This window comes from Dipodomys merriami, unplaced genomic scaffold (assembly GCF_024711535.1).
Source record: "Dipodomys merriami isolate MVZ:Mamm:240054 unplaced genomic scaffold, mDipMer1.0.p SCAF_24, whole genome shotgun sequence".
Classification (NCBI taxonomy): domain Eukaryota; kingdom Metazoa; phylum Chordata; class Mammalia; order Rodentia; family Heteromyidae; genus Dipodomys; species Dipodomys merriami.
In genome coordinates this window covers 6,437,976-6,464,898 of record NW_027203826.1, presented here as the reverse complement: position 1 = coordinate 6,464,898, position 26,923 = coordinate 6,437,976, and the positions used below count along the sequence as shown (strand labels likewise).

Genomic DNA, 26,923 nt, shown 5'->3' with positions numbered 1-26,923 from the left:
GCACCACTTCCAGCTTTTTCTGCTTATGTGGTGCTAAGGAATCGAATCCAGGGCCTCATGCATTCAAGGCAAGCGCTCTACCACTGAGCCACCTTCCCAGCCCCTGGAAGGGAATTTAAAGACCATTAAAGGTCACCTCATGATTGGATGTTTTTACCAATCTAGCGAGCTGCTTTTAATACCTTCAGTAATAGAGAACTCACTGTGTCCTAAAGCAAATGAATCCATGTATGGAGAGTAATTTTGCTAGTGAGTCTTGCCAGGGCTGAGTTCTTCCTACTTTTATTTTCACTTCTGCCTCTTATCTAACAGTGTTTATGCCAAGTCCTTTGCCAGCCCCTCTAGTCTAGGTCAGCCAGTTGTCCCTATTCTCTATCCCCTGGTCGAGAATCAGGGCTCTTTGTTCTATAGCTAGAGAGCTCAAGTTCTAAGAATCCTGGATTGAAGTCCTCTTTGTCTAGCTACACATTTTTTTTTCTGATACCAGGGCGTGAATGTAGGGCCTCATGCTTCCTCAGCGTGCTACCACTTGAGCCATGCCTCAAACCTGGATTTTTGCTAGTTAGAAATGAAGTCTCTCAAACTTTTCTGCCTCGGCTGATCTGAATCTTAATCCTCTGGACCTCACCCTCCTGAGTAGGTAGGGTTATAGGTGTAAGCCATGAACACTTTATTCTTTTTAAAAGTTCTAAAAAATATGCATGCTACATTATTTATCATTTTAACATTGTGTGTTTGTATGTGTGTGTGTGTGTATGTGTGTGTGTGTTAACAGGATTTTTTTCTTTTTTTTTTTTTGTCGGTCATGGGGCTTGAACTCTGGGCCTGGGTGCTGTCCCTCAGCTCTTCAGCTCAAGGCTAGCGCTCTACCACTTGAGCTACAGCGCCACTTCTGGTTTTCTGGTGGTTTTTATTGGAGATAAGAGTTTCATGGACTTTCCTGCCTGGGCTGGCTTTGAACCTTGATCTTTAGATCTCAGCCTCCTGAGTAGCTAGGATTACAGGCTTGAACCACCAGTGCCTGGCGGTAACAGGGTTTGAAGAAAGGGCCTCCCACTTGATAGGCTGACTCTCTTTTATCACTTGAGCCACAACTCCAGCCATTTTTTACTGGTTCCTTTTTTTTTTTTTTTTTTTGGTTGGTCCTGGGGCTTGAACTCTGGGCCTGGGCACTGTCCCTCAGCTCTTCAGCTCAAGGTGAGCATTCTACCACTTGAGCCACAGCACCAATTCCGGTTTTTTGAGTGGTTTATTAGAGATAAGAGTCTCACGGACTTTTCCTTCCAGGGCTGGCTTTGAACTGCGATCCTCAGATCTCAGCCTCCTGCGTAGGTAGGATTACAGACATGAGCCACCAGTGCCTGGCTACTGGTTCCTTTTGAGATAGGGTCTCATAAACTTTTCTGACCTGGTTGGCCTTGAGCCATAATCTTTTTGCTCTCAGTTTTCCAAGTATTATTGTAAGCATGAGCCACTGCTACAGCTTCTTTTTAACATTTAGAAGTGTCCATTTCAATGGCTTTAAACACATTTACAATAAAGTATAGCCATCATTACTATATATACCCTGCCTTAGCCCATTTTCCATTGCTGTAACAAAATACCTAAATGCCATGTATGAAGAAGAGATATATGCAACTCATGGTGTCAGGGGCTGAAAGTCTAAGACCAAATAGCCACATCTGTTTGGACTGGGAGGGCTTCATGCTGGCTGGAACACAATGGCAGGACCATCTACAGGAGAGGTCATGTGTAAGACAGGAAACCAGAGGGAATCAAGGGCCAGCCTTGCTCAATGTAAAATCCAATGGAATGGAAATTAACTGGAGACTCTCAGAAACTCATTATCCTTTGTAATAACATAGTCACCTTATGCTTGCCCCCTCCCCGCCTTCCGAAGATTTGTCCACCTCAACATTGCTACAACGTGGACCAAGTTTCTAGCATGTGAATTTTGGGACATATACTCCAGTCATACCCAAACCATAGTCACTCAAATAAACCCCGAGCCTAGTAAATAATAACAACTCCATTTGTTTCTCAGTCCCTAGTGACATCTATCTTCTTTCCCATCCATGTGTTTGCCTTTTACAGGTACCTTATCTATGTGGGCTACTACAGAATTTGTTTTCTTTGTGTGTCTGAAGCCAGATTTCTTTTTACTATAACACCCTGCTTTCCCAGCATTTATTGCTTATCACTAATGCATTATGACATTATGTCTACTTAATCTTCCCGAACTCTTTTTTTTTTTTTTTGGGTCCGGTCGTGAGGCCTGAACTCTGGGCCTGGGCACTATCCCTCAGCTCTTCAGCTCAAGTCTAGCGCTCTACCACTTTGAGCCACAGCGCCACCTCTGGCTTTTTTCTTTTTGCTTATGTGATGCTGAGGAATCGAACCCAGGGCCTCAGGCATGCAAGGCAAGCACTGTACCACTGAGCCATCTTCCCAGCCCATCTTCCCGAACTCTTTTGGTCCAAGAGTTGCCACACTTTTAGAGAGCACTCAAGGGCTCTGACTCCATCTCATTTTATAGAAAAGAAAGCAAGGCAAGCAATACAACAATATAGTTCTTTGTTTTGAACGCTAGACTAGTTTTGGCAATTTTTACTTCCTGTTGGGTCGGATTCTTTTTTATAATAATACAGAGAGTGGAGAATAAGTGTCCTTCCTCTTCCAATAGCAGTTATTCTGGTTTTGATCCTGCTTTGGAAAATCAATGTCTCTATCATTTCTCTAGTAAATTAGATAGCAGTTGTTGGCTTAAGAAATAAATACTACATATAATCTCCAGTTAAAACTCATGAAAGTTTAAATCATCCCATTAATAGCAACTCCACAATCCTTCCTGGTGTTAATATTAAGCTCAAATGCTTAAAAACATCATAAAAAGATGTTTCTACCCTTCTTTTCTCTTCTTGAGAACCACAAATATATTTGTCTGTTTGCTTCTTCAAGCACCTCTACTGGTTGGTAACATTTTAATAATCTTATTTGTAACTTCTGTCTACATACTAGGCAATAGTTTATTTTATAGCAATTGGCTGCTTTATTTTCGATGTATTAACACATAGAAATTGCTTGTACTTACGGAGTTCAGTCTGATGTTGCCATACCTCCCGTGGCATTGGTTGTATCCATCCGCCTTCCTTCCCCCTCGCATCCTCCTTCTCCTTTCCAGTAATCACCGCTCCATGTACACATCATGCACATATGCAGTGTCTGTGTCTGTCTGGCTTATTTCACTTTGTATAATGTTCCCCAGTTCCATCCAGCTTGCTATAAATGACAAGATTTCATTTTTCTGCTGAATAACACTCTGTTGAGTTTATTTTGTGTACTTAGTTTTTAATTATTTTAATTATTTAGAGATAGGTTGAACTATATAATTTGGGCTAGTGTCCAATTCTTTTTTTTTTTAAATTCTGAAAATACCATACAGAGGGGTTACAATTACATGGGCAAGGTAATGAGTACATTTCTTATCAAGCATTGTTGCCTCTTCCTTTGTTTCCCCTTCCTATCCCTTCCCATCTCCCCCACCCCAGCCAAAGTTGTAAATTTCAGTTTTACTACATAACGATTTGTACATCCCATTGTTACAATGGGTCCATCTGCATCCCTATTTAAATGGTTTGTTTTGAGCCTCATATCTTGGCTTTCTGAGTATTGACAATGTAGGTGTAGGATACCACATCTGTTTTTTTGTTTTTTTGTTTGTTTTTGTGTGTGGGGTGTGTGTGTGTAAGTCCTGGGGCTTGAACTCAGGGTCTGGGCACGGTTGCTGAGCTTCTTTTGCTTAAGGCTAATGCTCTAGCACTTCAGTAACAGTACCACTTATGACTTTTTATGTTTATGTTGTACTAAGGAATTGAATCTAGGGCTTCATGGGTGCTAGTTAAGCACTCTAACGCAAAGCCACATTCCCAGCCTTAGTTTTTCTTTACCAATTTTCTTTATCCACTCAGCTGTTGGTAGGTAACTTTTGATTCCAAATCTTAACTGATATGAATAGTGCTGCAATAAACACAAGCACACAGGTATCCTTTTGGTGTGTTGATTTCATTTCATTTTACTTTCATGTGTTGCTTTATCAAGCAGTGATGTATCTGGGTCATGTGTTAGGATTACAGGTATGCGTCACCATGTCCAGCATTGGTATCATACCTTTAGTTGCTTGCTGAGTTTTTAGTTTTACCTTCTTGTGTTATATTGAATTTCTTTAGCATGCAGCAAATACTTAAGCAGGAAAATGCATTGTCAACTTATAACTAATACCATTTTCCCCCTGTGTTATTCAGCAGTAATGTATACTGGCTCCAACTACAGCCTCTTTGCTTCTATTTGGAAAGTAAATTTCTCCCTAAAAAATGACATCCCCTAGTACTAATTACTCAGGTTCATAATTGTAGCAACTCAGGAGACTAAGGTCTGTGGATCTTAGTTTAAAGTCAGCCTGGGAAGACCAAGCCAAACAACTTTTATCTTTAATTAATCAGCAAAATACCAGAAGTGGAGATATGGCTCAAGTGGTGAGCATCAGCCATGAGTAAAAAAGCCGAGTGAAAGAAAAGAAAATGTCATTGATACATAAGTATATTTAAACTTGTAGTGATCAGGCATCTATATTAATGACCAAGAGCTCTTAGTTTCAACACTAAATTTAAACCCAGTCTCAAACATCGATGAAATTTAGATGTAATCTCTTCTTTTACTTGCCCAGACTAAGCTTCTACCACTTGCCGTCCAAGGCAGATGTGGTGCTAATCAGCTTCCCATCACCGTGACAAGACACTAGAGATAGACAGCTTATCAATAGGTTGGTTCCAGGAGTCAGGTTCATTTGGCCTAGTTGCTTTCAGACCTGTGGTGAGGCAGCATATCTTGGTGGAAGCATATGATAAAGGAAATCCATCCTCACCAAAGTGACCAGAAAGCAGACACAGGAAGACAAGGAACTGGGATCCCATCATATTCTTTCAGGCACACCCTCAATCACCTACTTCCTCTCAAGAGTTCCTGCCTCCTAAAGATTCTCCCACCATCAGCTAGAGACCAAGACTTCAACGCAGGAGTGTGTGGAGTACATTTCAGAGCCAAACAATAACAGCAGACTCTCCATGAAGTTCACTCTAATCTGATTGTGTAACTGAGGACACTACAGTTGCTCACTTCAGGAAGAGTTCTATCAGACACCAGAATCAGAGTATCTTGACTCAGGGTCAAGAGGATGGAAATGACAGACTTTTGGGTTGGCATTCATTTCTTTTTTTGTCTAGTATCCAAAGTTTTCAGCAAGTGACTAAAAGTTGCTGTGCTCTGAAAAGCTTAACCGCCTCCTACATTTCTTAGATTACAAAAAGAGGTACCATTTTCTTCTTTTCCCTTTTCATTCAGGAGTGAAGTCTTTTTCCTTATTAGCATATGTGAATGCAAAAAAGAGTTACATTCTCCCAAAGTAAGCAACGCACTTTGTTTACATTCAAACTGGTCCTTTTGTATTTGCATGTTTGGATTGAGGATTTTTCTGAAACATTGAGTTTCAAGTCATATTGAGCTAACTTTCTCATGTTTACTGTGACCCATATTTAGGGGCTAGGCTGAAGTGTCCCTACAGAGTTGTAGTTGTATATGACAGACTGCTGCCTGGTCACCTCAGAGCTGAGTGTGGAAAATGAGTCATGCATATCAGTAGATTACATCCAAGAAAAAAGATGATTCTTCTAAAAGTCACAGCTACCAACACATTTCTATCACTCATATATGTATGTGTGTATGTGTATTTAAATATGTATAAGTGTGTGTTTATATACACATATGCTATATGTGAGTGATATATATACATATGCACATATGTATATACACCTATGAATATGTATATACACCCATGTATATATGTATATACACACATACAATATATCTACATATATGTTATATAGGTGATATATATTTTTAATATTATATATTACTTTAATAATATATTTGAGTGATTTAATATATATGTTAGACTTTCCCCATTAGATATGGTTCTAGAGATTTTTTTCAGATATGTGATGAAATTCAGGACTCCTGTCCATTTGTGTCCTATCTGCTGTGCTAGAAATTTGCCTCAAAACTGGTTTTTGTATTTTACAACTTGCAAAATGCATTTTCTTCTCTTTTAATTTAAGGACAGCTAAATGAACTGAAAACTAAAGCATAATTTTCATGTATATGGGAAGTAGAAAGATACAGCAATTACTATGCTCTCTTTCTGGAAGTTTATTATTGTATTTCTTGGCCTACATAGCTTTTACATAAAAACTCTTGCATCTCTCAGAAATTATTCTACAGGTCAGTAACTTGGTGTGTATTTGAATAAATAGCCCAGGGGCCTCAGCAAACTTTAAATCGTTCCACTTAATTGGTTTTTAAAACTGTATGCTCCATTATGATTCTCTGCCTTGCCTGAATATATTTGTTGTTGCTGAGCTATGAGCCATGAGAAATGGAGTGAAGATCAGGTCCCTATTCTATCATCACTTGTCTCTGCACTGTTTCTACGTCCTTCTCTGTGCTTTAAGACTTTCCTCTTGTCCGGGGAACTCTGAGCATCCTTCTCCCAGGAGGCACACCTGCTCTCTGTACTTCTCTGTTAGTACACCTGACTCCATCCACCTGGATATAACCTCAAACGTTTTCTTTAGAGACGTTCCTTCATACTGATACTATTATATATACCTCCATGTCCTGGGAACAAAACTTAGGATGAGAGGAATACTTTCAAACGCTTGTTTCTTAAAAAGAACTAGGAGAACTAGACTTTACTTAGGTGTGAGGAGGTACAGAATGAGTGGTTGAAGAATTTGCTACTAAATTCTTATATCTAATTTGAAGAATTAGAACAAATATGGTCTCCTTGATTCTGAGCATCTGATCTGTGGCTTCACCCCAGTGAAAACTGCATCTCTGAGGCTGTTGCAGGCTTCTATGATACCTTGTAGCATGGCTTTCAGCAACCAGAGGAAAACAACTAGGACTTGTGAGATGTGTGTGCTCTGCTCCCCTATGGCTCCCTGCTCCCTGGCCCCCTGGCTCCTGAATTCAGGAGATCCATGGAATCCCTCCAGGATTCCTTAATTTAAAGTGTTGACAGCTAAGATACTTAGCTTTCCTAATTTAGAATAAGGCTTGGTGTTGAGAAGGAAAGGAATGTCAAATAGCTCCCATTGGACTTAATTTCCTTGCTTCCTTTTCTTCTTCCGTCCTTCTCTGTCATCTGGGTACTAATCCCTTGGTGGTCTGGGTATTATTGTAAATGATGCCAAGTGTGGCTGAAATATATACTAAAATTGTCCATCATGTGATCCAGAAAACACCTAGAAGATGAGAAAGAAGAGACTAAAGTGTTTCTGGACACCTTTCTGGTATGGCTTTTGGCAGCACATTGCCTCTCGTACCAGCCAGATGCAAAAGTCTACCTCCAGTCCAGCCCCAGCAGAATGAGCAAGGAGTGTCTTCACCAGAGCTTTTCCATTCTGAAGAAAAAGGGGTTTCCTTACATTCTGAGAAAATCTTTTTTCATCTATAAACCAAGAATACAATATGTTACCTTACATTGTTATTTATAGATCTAATAAAAAAGAGGAGGGGACTAAGGAAGAATAACTGAGGGATGAACGTAATCCAAGTACATGATATGCATAGAAATATCACAATGATGGGGCTGGGAAGGTGGCTCAGTGGTAGAGAGCTTGCCTTGCATGCCTGAGGCCCTGGGTTTGATTCTTCAGCACCACATAAGCAAAAAGAAAAAAGCCAGAAGTGGCGCTGTGGCTCAAGTGATAGATCGCTAGCCTTGAGCTGAAGAGCTGAGGGACAGCGCCCAGGCCCAAAGTTCAGGCCCCACGACCGGACCCCCCCCCAAAAAAAAAAGAAAAAAAGAAATATTGCAATGAAACTACTTTGCTTAATTAATATACTCCAATTAAAAAAAGAAGAACCCATGAGACAAATTGAAAATTATTACACAAGTGTTTTGCTTAACTTTCTTTAAAAAATACATACTTGTTAGTAAGTTAAGCTGGGGTTTGGCTTAATTGGTTTCTACCTGCCTGGCAAGTGTCAAACCCTGAGTTCAAATCCTAGTACCTCCAAAAAATAGTCTATTAATACGAAATCATATGATTGTTATAAAGCTGTAAGACAATAGTAGCCCTTTTCTTAGGATCCTATCAAAATAAATTAGAGTATGTTAATTTACCCTAACCAGGCTATTGTGTACATAACATTGCTCTTTCATCAGCAAAGTGTGTAAACACAACAAAAAAGGATTTTCTTTAACCTATTTTTAAGACAATCCCTGCTGAGAGGTATGGGGGAAGTGTGCGGTAGTACATCATTTGAGGAATTTCACTAGCTAAGGTAACTTGGGGAAATGTATTTACAGCAATGCTTCTTTGTTACTATTCATAATCACTGCTTTCTTCAAAATCAGATACTTTAACGGAGTGCCAGTGGCTCATGTTTGTAATCCTAGCTACTCAGGAAGAGGAGGTCCCGCGAATCAAGGTTTGAAAATAGCCTGGAAAGAAAAGTTCATGAGACTTTATTTCCAATTAACCAACAAAAACCTGGGCTGGAGCTGTGGCTCAAGTGGTCAGCAATGAGCAAGCTGTGCCAGTGTGAAGTAATACAGTCAAAAGTATGGAGTGCAAGACATTTCCAAACATGGTCTAAGTAAGGATGTTTTCTTCCTAGCCTGGGGACCCAGGAGAGAGTGTGGCCCTCTGAAAGTGGTGGCCCTCATGATATACCAATTTCATCCTAGAGATACCTAGTTAGATTTTTGGCTTCTAGAACTATGGAGAATGTGTTTTTGTCATTTTAAGCAACCATAGTTGAATATTCTTTCCATGAAATACTTTAGGCTTCAGGTTTTTCCGATTTTTGGAGTATTTGTACATATATAATAAGATATGTTGGGAGAGGGCCCAAGTATGTTTCATATTTATGTGTAGCCTAGAGATATATGTGCATATGAAACATAAATGAATTATATATAATGGTTTATGCAGTTCAAACCATTTTGTTAAACAAAGGTTTATGGTATGGAATTTACCACTTTTTGAGCACTTTAGGTGCTCAAAAGGTGGTTTTGGAGCATCTTGGGTTTCAGATTCATAGTTGGGATTATTAGTCTGTGTGCTAAAGAGGAATCTTGGGCTTGAACCTGGGGCCTGGGCTCTGTCCCTGAGCCTCTTTGTGCTCAAAGCTAGTGCTCTACCACGTAAGCCACAGTGATACCTTGGGCTTTTTCTAACTAATTTATTGGAAATAGGAGCCTTACAGACTTTTCTGCCTAGGCTGGCCTTGAACCAAGATCCTCAGATCTCAGCCTTCTAAGTAGTCCGAATTACAGGCATGAGCCACCAGCTCCCAATAGAGAGCTGCTTTTGGGTAGCTCTCTACCTTGGTTTCTCTTGGAAATCTATGTACTTTCACTCTCCAGAGGATCCAAGCAGGACTAGAATTTTCCTCTACACACTGGCTTCTTGTCAGGTCTCCCTGAGCTTTCATACTGACTTCAGTATCCATCAAAGCTCAAGCAGAGCCCCAGGGTCCATCATCCACCTTTCCCCATCTGGTGATAAGTTCACTGAACACAGCTGTATTTGGAGGAGGTTGGTTATGAGTGAACAAGCTCACATTAAGTACTTTAGCATAAATGTAAACATTTATGTAGACTGGTTTCTCCACTGCTTTTGTATCTGTCACAAGAAAAGGTAGAGTTAGATAACAGCAATGCTTCTTTACTCTTCTAATTTGCTTTCACCTCTGAGATGATTGTCTCCCTTCCCTTTCCCTCCTCTTTGTTTATGGACGCACTGATTTATGCATATATACCTAAGATCCTTTATCCTTTTTAATCTTCTCTCTCATCCTAACTTCTAGTATGTGTTTCATACACCCCTACTTCGCGTAAGATAAGCTAGCCTTCTGATTCCCTTCCCTGAGTCATTGTGAATCATTGGAATGTGTGTCATTGGAATTCTTGGGACACAACTGTTTTACCAAATGCTCTCTGAGTAATGAATCAGCCATTTCTATAGTAATTGTTCCAATTCTATGTTAAGCAGAGTAAGATTCAGGTTTTTCTTTAAAATTTCATACTAAAAGGGAAGCCAAAGTAACTATATAAACAAATTTAAATGGGTGCTGCTGAAACATCGATGGAAATACTCACGGTACAAAAACTACCAAATAAATGTTTTGGTCCCTAATAGGCCATTTATCACGAATGTGAATTTATGAGTCTTACTTTTATATGTTCTGTGGGTCTGTGGAGAGCCTTCTTTGAAAGATATGAGGTTTAATTGAATGAATGTATGTGAAAGCTCCTAGCATTATCTCTGGTTAACAGCAGGTTTGTCAAAGGTTAAATAACAGAGAGAGAAATCAAAGAAGGAGATGTTACAGGTTGAAGATGTAGCATTTACTAGAGTTCAGACTGGTGAATCTTCTGAGTTTCTGAATTAGTTTGTTTTTTTTAAAATCTGGAATACTCTGTGTGTATACTCTCCTTACTGTGTGTTGAACGAATAGACTTTTCAGGATGGAGTGGATTCTTTGAAGAGGACATAACACAGGAGGGGGAAGGTCCTGGAGGAAGGACACTTTGATGGGAATATAAGGAAGAAGTAACAGTACAGGAAATGTGTAAGCTGGGAGTTAAGAGAGGACCGATAGGGCTTTCTTTGTTAAACTAGGAATCACAGTTTTTTTGATTTTTGTGGTAGTTAAATTTTGGTAGACAAGCACTCTTCAACTCGAGCTCTTTTGCTTACAGTCTTTCTTTTCAGATGGGATCTTATGCTTTTGTCTGGGTAGATTTTGACAGTGATCCTCTTACCTCTACTTCCTGAATAGCTGGGGCCACAGGTGTGAATCACCATACTCAACTTGTTTTTGTAGTTGAGGTTGCTGCTTTGCTTGGGTTGGCCATCAGCTTTGATCCTCCATCCCACCTCCCAAGAATCTGGAATTAGATGAGTGTTCCACCATCTGTCTTTAATTTCTTTCTTTCCAACTAAATGTTGGGGAAAGGAGGTCTATATCCTGCTTTCTAGATAATTGAGACTTTATTACTTTATTATTGTTGCCTGTTGTGTTTCTCCTTTTCAGTTGAAAGGATTGTAACTAGTTCTTGGTAGGTATAAAGTGGTGATTTTTTTAGATGCTAAAAATACAACCACAAACACACACTTACACACCACAAAACCTTCACAAGAGGCCAGGTACCAGTGGCTCAAACTTGCAATCATAGCTACTCAGGAGGCTGAGATCTTAGGATCATGGTTTGAAGCTAGCCCAGACTAGCTGTGAGACTCTTATGTCCAGTTAAGCACGCGTGTGCACACAAGCACGCACACGCTCACGCGTGCACGCGCACACACACACACACACACACACACACACACACACACACACGGAAAATGAAGGTTTGGCTCAAATGGTAAAGCCCTAGCCTTGAACAAAAAAGCTCAGAGACAGCACCCAGGCCCTGAGTTCAAGACCCAGCACTTGCGCGCGCGCACACACACACACACACACACACACACACAAATGAAAAAAAAATACCAAACCTACAAAAGACAGATCTAAACCGTTAGGAAGGAGTACAAGCAGACAAGCTTTCCTTTATTGATGCCCAAATCTTATTTTCCTCAAATGGATGTTAAACTTCTTAAAAAGTCCCAAAATTTGAGTGAGGTAAACACAGGCCCACAGGTGTAAACTTGGTTATATGGGAGGTAGAGATAGGAGGATCATCATCCAAGACCAGTCTTAATAAAAAATATGACACCCTATCTGAAAAGTGACCAAAACCAAATAAAGGATGGAAGGTGTGACTCAAATGTCAAGTGCCTGCCTTGCAAGTATGAAGCCTTGAGTTCAAATCCCAGTACTGCCACCAAGAATTATAATATAAAATTAAAGTCGCAGAAGTCCAATAAGCAAAAGAGGAGAATCCCTGATTTTTAGGTGACTTGTACACTGTAGCTAAGGAGACATGCATATTTAAACCTATGTTTTTCTATGTGTTCTCATTTACTTCAAGGCTTAATGCGAAACTGACTTCCATTTTGAACCAATCTTGTCTGTAATTCATTTAGAATTAGAAGTTATAGTTCATGTTTCTTTGTGTGTGTGTGTGTGTGTGTGTGTGTGTGTGTGTGTGTGTGTGTGTGTGTGTGTGTGTGTGTTGGTTGTGGGGCTTGAACTCTGGGCCTGGGCATTGTCCCTCAGCTCTTCAGCTCAAGGCTAGAGGATTATTGGCGATAAGAGTCTCACGGTCTTTCCTGTCTGGTCTGCCTTTGAACTGCAGTCCTCAGATCTCAGCCTCCTGAGTAGCTAGGATTACAGGCGTGAGCCACCAGTGCCCAGCTTACAATCTTTCTTTTCTTTTTCTTTTTTCTTTTTTTTTTTTGGTTGGTCATGGGGCTTGAACTCTGGGCCTGAGTGCTGTCCCTGAGATTTTCAGCTCAAGACTAGCATAGCACTCTACCACTTGAGCCACAATACCACTTCCTAGTTCATATTTCTATGGTCATTCTGACTTACACACAAGCAGGTCACATTAGCATCTTACATTTCTTGCATCTTTTCTGAAATATTTGGCATACTGGGGTTTGTACTCAGGGCCTTTGTTTGCTAGACAGATGCTTTACCATTGAGTCATGGCTTAGTCTTCTTTGCTTTAGTCAAAAGCAGATTAAGCCTTGGGCTTTTGCCTGGGCCAGCTTCAAACCAGGATACTTTGACCTCTACCTCCTAAGTATCTGTGACCCTGATACTTTGCACTCTTTCCTACTTTCCTGTATCTTTTTAGCAAGTGCAACAGATTTTTTTAAACCATTATTTAGACTGTGAAATGATTGTTGCTTTACAATAAAATAAGGAGTTATGGACATTCTTCCAAAAACAAATACTTGTTCTGATATTATTACATTTTTTGGCAATTCTTTTTGCGTGTCTTTATATTTATCCCAATAATTTTTTGCTTCAATTTTAAGTCAGATTATATAGATGCAAGTATTTTTTATATCAGATAAAATTGACATAAGTTAAAATGAAGACCATGTAGTGGCTATTAAATTGAACACTATCACACAAAGCTCAGTTAAAACGACAGCAATGTGAACAGCCAAGACCAAGTTTGTATAAGCAACCATGACCTGATGGCAAGTGGTAAAAGGAAATTGTAAGACCCCATTGAGCTGGGTATGGTGGTGCACTCCTATAACCCCAGTAACTTGGAGGTGAAGATCCAGAGGATTTTGGTTTAAGGATAGCCCAGGTAAAACTATGGAGACCCCTTCATCTCAGTCAGTAAGCTGGATGATGGTGCTCATCTTCATGTCAACTAGGAGGAAGGCACAGGGTAGAAGGATCAGAGTCTGAGGCCATTTTTGTGGGCAAAAATGTGGGACTCTATATGGAAAACAGGAGACTGCTTAGAGGGAAGGGTGACGGAAGTGCACTAGAGGGGATGAAATTGATTGGAATACAGTGCAAATTTGTGGAGATATAACAATGAACACCCTCTTCCCCCCACCATGTAACTGATATAAGCTAATAAAAATTCTACCCCTCCCTCCCAATCAGAGGACTGTGTGGAAAGTGAATACTCTCGTTGCTTCTGTTTCTGGTGGCCAAGGTAACTGGAGCAGAGATAGAACAACTTCAGCATGGAGTCGGGTGGACTACTGATGGTTTGGGAGTTGTCTTGGGGTGCATAATTCTTAATCCCCAAAAGGACTGTGGGCATGGCTTAAGTGGTACACTATCTTCCCTGCAAGCATAAGACCCCATGTTCAAACTACAGTAAAACTCAAAAAAAAAAAAAAACCAAAGGTATAATACATACACTGTTGGAAGAATACACCCACAGACCAGTCTTTCATTTTTTATTTAAAAATATCTGCCTTATCTTTTGAAGACTATCTTACCTCTCTCTGTGGCTCAGGTTCCTTGGTGCATTAATGTGTGTCTTACAAGCACTCTTGGAGACTATATTCATCTTAGCAGAAGGCCCTGACGGGAAGGGATAGGTGCACCTAACATCCCTACCCTTGAACTCTGTTTCTCTTGATTTGTCACCATAGAGAGACATCTCAAGCCTATATTTGTTCTTGCTCCCTTCCAATCGATAGCTGCATGAGTGAGGTCTTTATTTAATGAACAAGTTTGTGATTTTTCTTGTCTGCATATTTCTTCATGTTCCACATTTCATAAATCCTATATTTTCATATTGAGATCACATAACTTTGGCCCCTTGAGTCCTTTCCGTGTGCTTCATTGTGAGCATGCGCGATCCAGTCAGCCCTAGTACTAAGTATGCAGTATTTCTACGAACGGAGTTGTGCCTGCGAAACTGCAAACAGAAGCCAAGCTGTCATTTTCCTGATCTGCCAGGCTGAAGGTTGAAAGATATATCTGTCTCTGTTTTGGCAGTCTTCACTTTGAATTGAGCAGATTTCAAACTTTTCTCTCAGCAGAATACCTCAAGTGTAATCTCTGAAGACTTTTATTTCATTGCTTGTCATATGCAAGATGAGTAGATTTGAGTTTTCTCCTGCTGGGTTTTCTCCAGTTGCTCTCTGGTTAGAAAATAAAAGTAGGCAGCTGTGAAAGAAGAAAGAAAAGCCCAGGATACAGCAAAGCCACCTGTACAACATGTGCATCACAGAGTATTCACCATGGCCAAGGTACAGAATCAACCTAGATGCCCCTCAGTGGATGAACGGTTCAAAAAAATGTGGTGTATGTACACAATGGAATTTTATTCATGCTTTAGAAAGAACCATAGTGTATCATTTGCAAAGAAATAGAAGGACCTGAAAACAACAACAACAACAACTATGTTAAGTCCATTAAGTCAGGCCCCGAGAATCAAAGATTTTCTCTCATGTCTGGAAACTAGAATTAGTTTACAAACACATAAGTAAATACATTGGGTGGTACACAAATGTATAAAATGTGTTAACTGAAATATGGTAGATTCAAAGGACAACTCAGTGTGATTTCTTTGAAAGGTAAAGCCTTTCAACAAAATAAACACCAGGATATGGGCACTTGAAAAGGGGGTGAGGAGGGAGAATATAGTCACTAATTCACAAAATTAAGCAAAGTAAGAGAAGAGGTAGGTTGGGAGGGATGGGTGAGAATATTGAATATTGAAAGGGTTGACATTGATCAGGATGCATTGTATTTATAAACTGCAACTCTGGCATATACCTCCAAAGATAATCTTATTATCTGATACAACTACAAGATAATAAAATAAGAAAATAAAATATATTCTTAAAAAAAAAAAAAAAGAAGGAAGGGGCTGGGAAGGTGGCTCAGTGGTAGAGTGCTTGCCTCACAGGCATGAGACCCTGGTTTTGATTCCTCAGCACCACATAAGCAGAAAAAAGCTGGAAGTGGTGCTGTGGCCAAAGTAGTAGAGCGCTAGCCCCGAGCAAAAGCAGCTCGGGGACAATGCCTAGACCCTGAGTTCAAGTCCCAGGACCAGAGAGAAGCCTGAAGTAGAAGGTATGGAGACTGAATACGCTGTTGCCCCTGTGTCTGGTGGCCAAGATCATTGGAGCAAGATGAGGACATGTTCATCAGGGAGTGAGGTGGGCTACTGAACTCCCTTGGGAGTTCCATTGGGTGGACAGTTCTTAAATCTTGGTTTTGGGTCTTACTCTTACTATCTTGAGAAGATTGCTTCTGTTGTAATTTGCTGGGTACAATCTCATGACTGGTTAGATGATGACACTCAGTAAGAATTAGATATATCTTCCTTTTAGCAATTAATAATAATAATATCAGATAGACTCTTCAATATTTTGATTGCTTATTAATGGAGCCGACACCATAGAGAATTATTATTATTATTATTGCTGGTCCTGGTCTTGAACCCTAGACCAGGTACTGTCTCTGAGTCTTTGTGCTCAAAGCTCATGCTCTACCACTTGAGCCACAGTGCCACTTCTGGTTTTTTCTGAGTAGTTTATTGGAGATAAGAGTCTCAAGGGACTTTCCCTTTCTGGCTTGTTTCTAACTGCAATCCTCAGATCTCAGCCTCTTGAGTAGTTAAGATTATGTGTGAGCCACAGGTGTCTGGCTGAGATTGTTTTTTGTTTGTTTGTTTGTTTGTTTTTGGAGATAGAGCTTTACAAAGTATCCAGGATCCTTTGAACTCAATATGTTGATCAAGAAAGTGGCTTTGAACTTGTAGCCATGATTCTGCCTCTGTTTCAGAGGAAAATTACAGCTGTGAGCCACCACCCCAATCTAGAGGGAAATTCATATGTAAGTGAGCTTTATTTCTTAAAAACAGTCTTAAACTTCTGAAAAGTCTTCTTCTTCTAGAGAAATAAAAGTCAAGGAACTTTCTATGTACAAAAAACTAAGTTTGTTGGGCTGGGAAGGTGGCTCAGTGGTAGAGCACTTACCTTGCATGCCTGAGGCCCTGGGTTCGATTCCTCAGCACCACATAAGCAAAAAGAAAAAAGCCAGAAGTAGCACTGTGGCTCAAGTGGTAGAGTGCTAGCCTTGAGCTGAAGAGCTGAGGGACAGCGCCCAGGCCCAGAGTTCAGGCACCACGACTGGACCCAAAAAACAAAAAAACAAAAAACTAAGTTGGCATAAATTTCCTTTCAGATTTCAGAAAATCAGACTTACTAAAAACTTCAGTCAGTCAAATGACAACACTGCAAGCATTTAAATTATTATGATTTTAGTGTACCAAACATTTAAATGAGAATAAAAGTAATTGTTAGACACTAAGGTGATGGTTTCAAATTGAGTTTTTGAGTAAAAAAATATCTGATAGCATGATCATGTGATGATGGTTGTACAGTTGTAAAAACATTTGTTGTAACTCATTAAGCTGTATTCTGAAAAGTAGTGATTTCTCCCTCACCCCTAACCTAGCCCCGGGGGCCAATGGCTCACTCCTACAATCCTAGTTATTCAGGAGACTGAGATCTGAGGGTCATGATTTGAAACCAACCCAGCAGGACAGTCTGTGAGACTCTTATCTCCAATTAACCAGCAAAAAGCTGGAAGTAGAGCTGTGGTTCAAGTGGTAGAGTGCTAGCCTTGAGTGAAAAAGCCAAATAAGAGTACAAAGTCCTGTGTCCAAGTTCCTGTACTGGTGTAAACAAACAAAACAAAACAAAGAAAAAACCTTGGCACACACACAAAAAGAGTAGTGATTTTTAGAAGAAATATAAATTATGTTTTAATGAGCTGACAAAAAGCAAACTATTAGAAGATTGAGAAAAGAATGGTTAGACTTCCAAGGAAAGGCAGTCTAAGGACAAACTGCAATAAATGTTAAATTTTAATGCATGGGAACAGCAACTAAATCTGTAGCCAAATATAGTGAACCAATGAAGAAAAGTTACATAGCATATTTTACAGATATATTATAATTTTCAGTGTTTTGATTTTGTCTCTGCTTGCATTATGATCATCTGCGTGTGTGTGTGTGTGTGTGTGTGTGTGTGTGTGTGTGTGTGTGGTGGAGTGGGCAGGTGAGGGTGTGGGGGAAGATAGGTGTGCCGCACATAGAGGTGAAGGGGTGAAAAGGCAGTTGGTGAGGGTGAAGGAGGGGAAGAGCTGTCCATTCTGTTCCCTTTAGTTCACTTACTACAGTGAGATGCGCAAGGTAAACATTTAATATACTTTGAAAGGTTCATGTGTATGGCATGTGATAAATTATATACAAAAATTAGACGAGAGCTGGCTACCAGTGGCTCTTGCCTGTAATTCTAGCTACTCAGGAAGCTGAGATCTGAGGATCGAGGTTCAAAGTCAGCCCGGGCAGGAAAGTACCCGAGACTGTTATCTCTAAGAAACTACTCAGAAAAAGCTAGAAGTGGTTGTGTGGCTCAGGTGGTAGAGTACTAGCCTTGAGCAAAAGAAGCTCAGAGCAGCAATTAAGCCCGGAGTTCAAGCCCCAGGACTAGCCAAAAGAAAAAAAAGACAAGAAACAGATGAGACCAGATTAGCATGATTACATTGCCTATTACTGGCTCTTTACAATTGACACTACATCCTTAAAATAAGCAGAGTATGGGGTAATAGTTTAGTTTAAATGATTACTTATTTTAACCATATGAATGTTTTTAAAATTACCAAACTCTCTCTCTCTCTTTGGTACTGGTGATTGCACTCAGGGCCTCTGCAAATGCTCTTAAACCACTTAAGCCATAACTCCAGTCCTATCTGAATATTTTTGCAAATGTTGGCTGACTTGACTTTACTTTGGACATTACCATTGCTTCTTTTTTTCCTTTCCTCCTCCTCTTCCTCCTTTCTTCCTCCTTTCTTTCTCCTTTCTTTCTCCTTTCTTCCCCCTCCTCCTCCTCCTCCTCCTCCACCTCCACCTCCTTCTTCTTTTAGGTTAGTCTTTGGGCTTGAACTCTGGGCCTCAATGCTGTCCCTCAGCTCTTCAGCTCCAGGTGAGTGCTCTACCACTTTGAGCCACTGTGCCACTTCTGGATTCCTGAGTGGTTTGTTGTCTCATGGACTTTCCTGCCCGGGCTGGCTTTGAACCATGATCCTCAGATCTCAGCCTACTGAGTAGCTAAGATTACAGAGATGATCCACCAGCACCTGGCAATCATTAATTATTTCTGCTCGTAACATTATCAAATTGATTATAGCATGCTTTGACAGCTAATAGGCCATCCATTTGCTTTGATTTTTTTTAAGTTTTAGCAAGGATTTATTTTATAAATCAGCAGGGAAAAATGGACAAGAGATCCCTTGGACAAAATGGGAGTTGAAGACTCAGCTGATTTTTAAGTACAAATTTAATGGTTAGATCTAAACAGGTTATTACTTTATACCATTTGTTTCAAGAAAATTTCTGTTCTTACTCCTTGAGGAATAAAAATATTTATAAAATAGAGCCTTTATCCGGGTGCTGATATCTCACTGATGTAATCCTAGCTACTTAGGAGGCTGAGATCTGAGGAGAGAAGTTTGAATCTAGCTGGGGCAGGAAAGTCCTTGAGACTTAATAAACTACCCCCAAAAACCAGAAGCAGTTTTGGCTCAAATGGTAGAATGCCAGCCTTAAGCAGAAGAAGCTCAAGGACAGTGCACGGGCTCTGAATTCAAGCCCCAGAACTGGCACAAAAAGCAAACAAAAATATACCCTTTTCTAACAGTAGAAGGAAAAGGTCATATACAGGCCCATTACAATGATAATCATTGTCATCATTGTGATTTTTTTTTTTTGCAGTCTTAGCTCAGCTGGCTTTTCTTGTTTAACTTTTTTGTGATCTCTTGCCATGTTTAAAGTCTAAGCTTACTTTTTTTATTGTTTCTGGTTACTTTTATGATGCATTTTTTGCATGTTTGGTCCTTTATGAGTATCTGTTTGTTGGCTGCATTTAGTTTAAAATCTACTATACTAGCTGAGTGCCAGTGGTGCATGCTTGTAATCCTAGCTACTCAGGAGGAGTCTGAGATCTGAGGATTGCAGTTTGAAGCCAGCCTGGGCAGAAAAATCTCCAATTAATCAGCAAAAAAGTGGAAGCTAAGGAATAAACTGCCTAGACCCTGAGTTCAAGCCCTAGTACTTTATTTCTCTCTCTCTCTCTCTCTCTCTCTCTCTCTCTCTCTCTCACACACACACACACACACACACACACACACACACACACACACATTTACCATACTTCTTTGATCTTTCTTTCTTTTTTTTTCTTTTTTCTTTTTGTTGGTCATGGGCCTTGAACTCTAGGCCTGGGTGCTGTCCCTGAGCTCTTCAACTCAAGGCCAGTGCTCTACCACTTACGCCACAGTGCCACTTCCAGTTTTCTGGTTGTTTATTGGAGATAAGAACCTCATGAATGTTCCTGCCTGGGCTGGCTTTGAACCTTTAGATCTCAGCCTCCTGAATAGTTAGGATTACAGGCGTGAGTCATCAGTCCTCGGCTTCCATGATCTTTCTCAAGTCTTATTAGACATAATTAAATCAGGAAATACACTTTGTTTTGTGGAATAATATTTTTGTTTGATTCAACTTTTATATTTTAACTTTAAAGCAACAGATAAACTATTCAATTTTACGAGATAGCTAAGGTCCATCTACTCAATATTGGATAGTCCCAGATGATTGTATAAGTAAAAAGCGGTGTTGCTATTCCATATTTAAGATGTTTCTCTTAGATTATCATTTAATGATTAACAAACACTTGGTGGTCAACTTACAAACTTTTACGTGAGATACACATTCTCTTTTTTTGATCTCTTGATTATCTTCTTATACTCCCCTCCTGCACAAAAACTAATTGGATATTTTTCATATCTTTATAATCATGCCAGCCACTGGCCCTCAGTTTCATTCTAACAAGGAGGCCTTGATTTTCCATTTTTATACATTTTGTGGGTTTCCTACTCCTTAGTGCCCCTAGTTAAAAGCCCCAAACCACTTCCTTTTTCAGGTTTTCCTCATTTCCTGTCCATTCATTCCTGTTTGACAAGTCATCTTTTTTTTTAATATTAATAACTAAGATAAAGATAGATTCTTTTCTACTCCGGATAATTGAATGAGACAAAACTGTTTTCCCTTGTAAGGAAATTTTCTTCAACCTGGAGATTGTTTTTGAATGTGTGATTAAAATTTTTTTTGGCTATTATTGTTTGCTTATTTGGCGATTGTTAGCTGTGAACTCATTGATCTGAGGAACTCATTGTTCCTTGCATATAGTTTATACTCATTACTGAGGAGGGGTACAGAGTCCCCTCCCTGCTGGGGCAGCTTCTTTTTATTCCCTTCCTGTTACCATTTCCCAAATATAAACACTATAGGAAGGAATGTTGTGAGAAGCAGCGAACAGGCCAGAAGGAAGCTCATTTCTTTCCTTCCTAATCATCTCTCTTGGTAATGTATTTCTCAAGTAAACTTGAGTCTTGTTTTTTTTTTTCCTGGTAAGTCAATGACTTCAGATGCTCAGACTGTTGGAACTTGACTTGGTTTCCCTCTCATACTGGGTTGGATTAAATCAACCAAGTTTTGGGGTTTTGTGTTGTTGTTGTTGTTGTTTTTTGGTGCTACGTAGGCATGGTCTTCATCTAAATTTTCACTTCAAACCTTTAAATGTGTACTTTTGATGCTTTGCTTCTCGTGGAAGTTTGCTTCAGCTGAGATTTAGCACAAAGAAGGAAATGTTTGTTTTTTTGCCTCTGAATTTTCCTCTCGAGCCCTAGGCTGCTTCAGGCAGGTCAGCTTGATTCACCTACAGGTCAGGTAGTCCAGTCTGAAGCAGCTGTTTAACCCTCCCTTCCTTCCTTCCCCCTCTCTCCCTCCCTTCCTGACTCTCTCTCTCCTCCCCCCACCTACCCCCCCATTTAGAGACAGCTGGGTCAAACTTACTATTCTGCTTCATCATCCTGAGTGCTGAGATCTATCTATCTATCTATCTATCTATCTATCTATCTATCTATCTATCTATCTATCTATCTATCCATCCATCTATCTGTCTAACTATAGTCAATATATAGATATATCTATATGTATATGGAAATACATATATAAAGAAATAATTTGGCAATAAAGGGAAATTAATCAGTTACCTTATTTTTTTGTTTATGATTGGTTTCTCTTCTACTTGTTGTAGCAAAAACAATTAAACTGAGTATTTATAGTTAGGCTAATATTATGTACGTGTAACAGCTAAATAAAGTGGAAGTTTTCAATGAACACTCAAGTGAAGTTCCTACCCTAAGCTTCTTTAGCTTTGCATATAAATCATTTACTTAGTTCTTGTCAGTTTCTTTCCCCCTCATTATTATTTTTGTGTTTTGCAGTTCTAGTGTCTTTGTTATCAAGCAGTCCTGTGGTATCTATTTATATTATACACATTGGGTTCCTGAATAAGAACCCACAGAAACTTATTAGCATAGGATGTTTCTGCTAGTGCAAGTAATAACCTTGCCTGTTATAATGTAGCTTGCATTTGTTGAGCTTTGTGCACACTGAGAAGATCCCTCAGGAAAGTAGGCAAGCAGATGGCTTTTCCATCTGCAAAGGGGGGAGGAATGTTCATGGCTTTCTAAGACTACACTGCAGCTTCAGAATCCTCTGTGGAAGTTACATAATGTGCTCCTGGCAGCAGCAGCACACTCAGGAATGGACCAGAATGCAGGCCGTTTGCCAGAGAGCAATCCTTTGATCCTGTGAGTTCATTTCTTTTCTCCATTTTATAAAGCTAATAACCTGACATTAAGGAAGACTGGGTATGTGAAGTTTTTCTTTCAACTGTTGTCTCTGTGTGTCTCTTACTTTAGGTGGGGAAGAAGAACTAGAGTTTGAACTCAGGGCTATGCGCTTCCTCAAGTTAAGTGCTCTACCTCTTGAGTTGTGCCTCCAGCCCTTTTTGCTCTGGTTATTTTTATGATAGTCTGTCTCTCTCTCTCTCTCTCTCTCTCTCTCTCTCTCTCTCTCTCTCTCTCTCTCTCTCTCTCTCTCTCTCTCTCTCTCTCTCTCTCTCTCTCTCTCTCTCTCTCTCTCTCTCTCTCTCTCTCTCTCTCTCTTCCTCCTGAATAGCTGGAATGACATGTATTCAACACCACATGAACTCTTAGTTGAGACTGATTTCTTAAACTTCTGGCCTTGATCTATGATCCTTCCAGTCTCTGCCTCCAGAATCGCTAGGATTAACAGTGTGAGCTACCAGTGTTTGGCTTCTCTATCTTTCCTTTTTTTACACTTATAAAAAATTACTTTGGTGATGTAGTTATACATTAGTAGTTTTCTTTTGCCTCTCCAAGTTATTCATTAGATTTTACAAATAATTAACTGAACCAGTTAAAAAATAGAGTCATGGCCATTCTCTCTTGAGGCTACCCATGACTAGAGTTATAACTTACATTGTCCCATCCTTCCCCATCACAACAAAACAAAGGAAATTACTAAAGCTCCCACAGCACTCTGCAGTAAGAACAGACTTCCCACAGCCCTTACCCAAAGTACTATGCCTTTTAGTATTCAAACTGGATTTGATGTATAGATTAGTCTAAAGATATTTGACATCTCAATGTTTTTTGGTAATATTGGGGCTATGCTCAAGGCCTTATGCCACTTGAGCCATCCTGAGACTGTCTGATTATTCTGAAGAGAGCTTTGAAGTGGACACTTCGACACTAATGAGCTGGTGGCATTTCCAGTGCTATTTGAGATTCATCAATGTGTCCCAATCCTGAGAAGCTACTGAAGACATGCATTGAAAACAGAATCTCTGGCCTCTCTCAGGTGGATTCTGATTCAGTAGTTCTGAGGTAGGGATCAGGATTTTCTACAGTTTGTCAGGTCGAGACTCTTAGGTCCCAGAAAATAAAGGAAACATGGAAACAATTGACTACCCTCCTTTAAAAAAGAAGATGTAAGGTTTTATGCATCTTCACTACTTAATGTGGTGGCCATGTGTGGCTATTAAAACCAAAGTTAACTAAAATGAATGACACTGTGGATCTAAAAGAGTAACTATAGATGATGACAGGCATGTTAACCTGCTTCACAGACAGCATTTCTATTGGACAACACATTTATTGGCATAGGAATTTTCTGCTTCTGCAAGCGATTATCTTGCTTGTAATGTTTGTATTTTTTAATTTGAAGTTCTTCATGTACCCAAAGAATTTCATTATATTCCCTGAAGGAAAGTAGATGAGCAGATGCCCTCCACATCTGTGAAGCCTCAATTTCAGAGAAAAAGCAACCAGAACCAACTTAATATGAATGGTTCCCTTCTTTCCTTCTTTCCTTCCTTCCTTCCTTTCTTCCTTCCTTCCTTCCTTCCTTCCTTCCTTCCTTCCTTCCTTCCTTCCTTCCTTAAACTTCACTCAGTCCAAGAGAGAATCTACTTTTAAAATGTGTCCCTTTGCAAAGGCGAAATAACAGACTGTTTTTTTCATATGCAGGCAGTCAGTTATATACGCCAAAGACTTCAAATTTAAGTCAGTAGCTTGGAGTTTGGAGTGCTTTCTGTTATAGAAACAATATTATAAATGTTGGTTTGGTTTCCAGGATGCCTGACAAAAAATCTGCAGTGTAGATAGAAAAAAGTGTGCACCTGAATCATAATTACAGAGTCACCAGGACTATGAGTTATACAACTGTCATTTACAACTTTTCTTTGGTAAAATTGTACTATAAATATTCTAACACTCTCCTTGAAATACTTCTATCCTGTTAATTCCAGTTTTGATGCAGGGTGATACTTCTGGGTTCTTTATTAGCTCTCTAGATCTGTGTAAAAGAGACATCTTTTACTGGCGAAGACAAACATAATGCACTGCTGCTGAGTTTGAGGATAAATGACTATGTAAAATCATGCTTGTGGCACTACAAAATGACTTCATTCCTAAGGAGGATAATTTGCTCATTTTAATTAAAACTACAAATGTATTTACTGTTTCCTTCCTTGCTTCCTTCCTTGCTTCCTTCCTTCCTTTCTTCCTTCTTTTCCCTGTCTCTGTCTGTCTGTCTGTCTGTCTGTCTGTCTCTGTCTGTCTCTTTACTTTCTCTTGCCAGTACTGGGGCTTGTGCCCTCACTCTGCTTTTTGATCAAGGCTGGTGCTCTACCACATCTCCACTTGGCTCTTTACTGGTTAACTGGAGACCAGAATCACTAAGATTTGTCTTCCCTAGCTGTCTTTGTACCATGATCCTCACATCTCATCCTGCTGAGTAACTAGGATTACAGGTATGAGCCACTGGCACCTGATGCATTTATTCTTTGACTTAACATTTCCATTTTCTTCAAATTTCTCTCTATATTTACATATCTACATACACAGATACAAAAAGCATCTAGAACCTGGCTTAGCACAGCATTTCTTTCTATGGACTGAAGAAACTGCCCAGGTAGCAATAGGGACCTGTTGAAGCTAGAGTTTCCAAATTCCAGTGAGCATCTTGGTCCCTTGAAGAACTTAGGAAAACACATGGCTATGTGACACCTCTAGAATTTCTGATCAATAGGTCAGGGACTGATGGACAAGAGGACTAAAAATCCTCATAATGTCATATTCTCGGCCTATAGATCTGGCTGCACCTGCTACTTGGTCAGGTGCCTTTTGCTAGTTCTCACAGAAGTACTGTATGAGCTAGCACTCAGGAGAGAATGGAAATGCTATGGCTTAAAGTTGTCACCTCATAATACTGTAAGCTCACTGTAGTTCTGATAAAAATGCCAAGGATGACTCTGTGTGTGTGTGTGTGTGTGTGTGTGTGTGTGTGTGTGTGTGTGTGTGTGTGTGTGTGTGTGTGTGTGTGTATCAGTATTGGGACTTGAACTTAGGGCCTGGGCACTGTCCTTAGCTTTTTCTCTCAAGACTGGCTCACTATCACTTGAGCCACAGCTCCACTTTCAGCATTTTAGTGGTTAATTTGAGATAAGAATCTCATAGACTTTTCTGTCTGGGCTGGCTTTGAACCAGGCTCTCAAATCTCAGTCTCCCAAGTAGCTGGAATTACAGCTGTGAGCCACCCGCGCCAGGCTCTCACCATGGTTTCATGGGATTTGGTATAACTTACCATAAACTCATATGGAAGAACATTAGGTGAAGGATGTCTAAGATCCAAGAGGGAAAACTTCACTCTCTGGATATTAGAAATTATCCTAACATTGTACTAATAGTATGGTTTTTACTAGTGTCAAGATGGGCAAATAGACTGCTGGTACAGAACAAAGGACTCAAAGTAACACATTCAAATATGGAAACATATATATATATATATATATATATATATATAAACATATAATGTATGAGAGAGTCAGTATTGTCAATCTCAGTACTATTAGTACCATACTGTTTAAATTATTATAGTATAAGAATAATTTATGATATGCAGAGGGTGCCAGTTTCATGGATTATTCATGATATTATAATGTATCATATATAAATCAAGCTGCAGAATGACAGGTGGTCAATTTTACAGACTATGCATGGCAGTGCTATTAATTATGTGTGGATACATACATGCATAGAATGAGTCTCAAATGCTTTACAAGAATAAACAATTTCCACACAGTGGTGCCTGGTAATATGGAGCAGAGTAAGAGAACTACAAATGCAGCTGTAGTGGTTTGTTAAAAATAATTATTAGAGGGCTTGGAATGTGGCTCAGTGGTAGAGTGTTTGCCAAGCATGCATGAATCCCTGGGTTCAATTCCTCAGTACCACATAAACAAAAAAAAGCCTGAAGTGGTGCTGTGGTACAAGTGGTAGAGCACTAGCCTTGAGCCAAAAGAAGCTCAGAAACAATACCCAGGATCTGAGTTCAACCCCTATGACAGACAAAAAAAATTTCTTAGAACAAATATAGCACAATGTTAGCTGTTCATTTAGCTATGTACTGGAGGATATGTGCACTAATTTGTAAAAATACAAAAGGGGGAATAGTGTGAGAACTTCATAAACAGGAAAATAGTACTGTTAGAATTACAGATAGTAGTTAAAATGAATAAAGTAGAATGAACAATAACGTGTATGTATCTTGAGTGTGTGTGTGTGTGTGTGTGTGTGTGTGTGCATGGGTAGTGATATATATATAACAATTCATCATACAACTCTATGTGTTACATAGCTTTTTTCATAATTGAAGAAAACAAACAGATTCTATAATAATTGATTTTATAATTATAATTTATTATTATGACTTTATAATTATAATAATTATAAAGATCAATGATTATAATCAATCATTTTTATAATCATTGCTATTAGTGGTCAACATATTGCATCTTTTGGATCATGCAGAGTTGGATGCAGAACAGAGACAGGGGAAAGTTGGATAAAAGCATTTCAAATATGCAGATGACATGGCTGGTCCCTGTTAGTACCTCTTAACTTCTATCCTGTG

The 26,923-nt window shown here is 39.5% G+C and overlaps 1 protein-coding gene across 2 annotated transcripts in view; it reads left to right on the top strand.

The window, feature by feature from the left end:
- The window catches only part of Niban1 (niban apoptosis regulator 1), a 210,913-nt gene that overhangs the window by 85,731 nt on the left and 98,259 nt on the right, over positions 1–26,923 (top strand). The gene's annotated exons all lie outside the window — the stretch shown is intronic.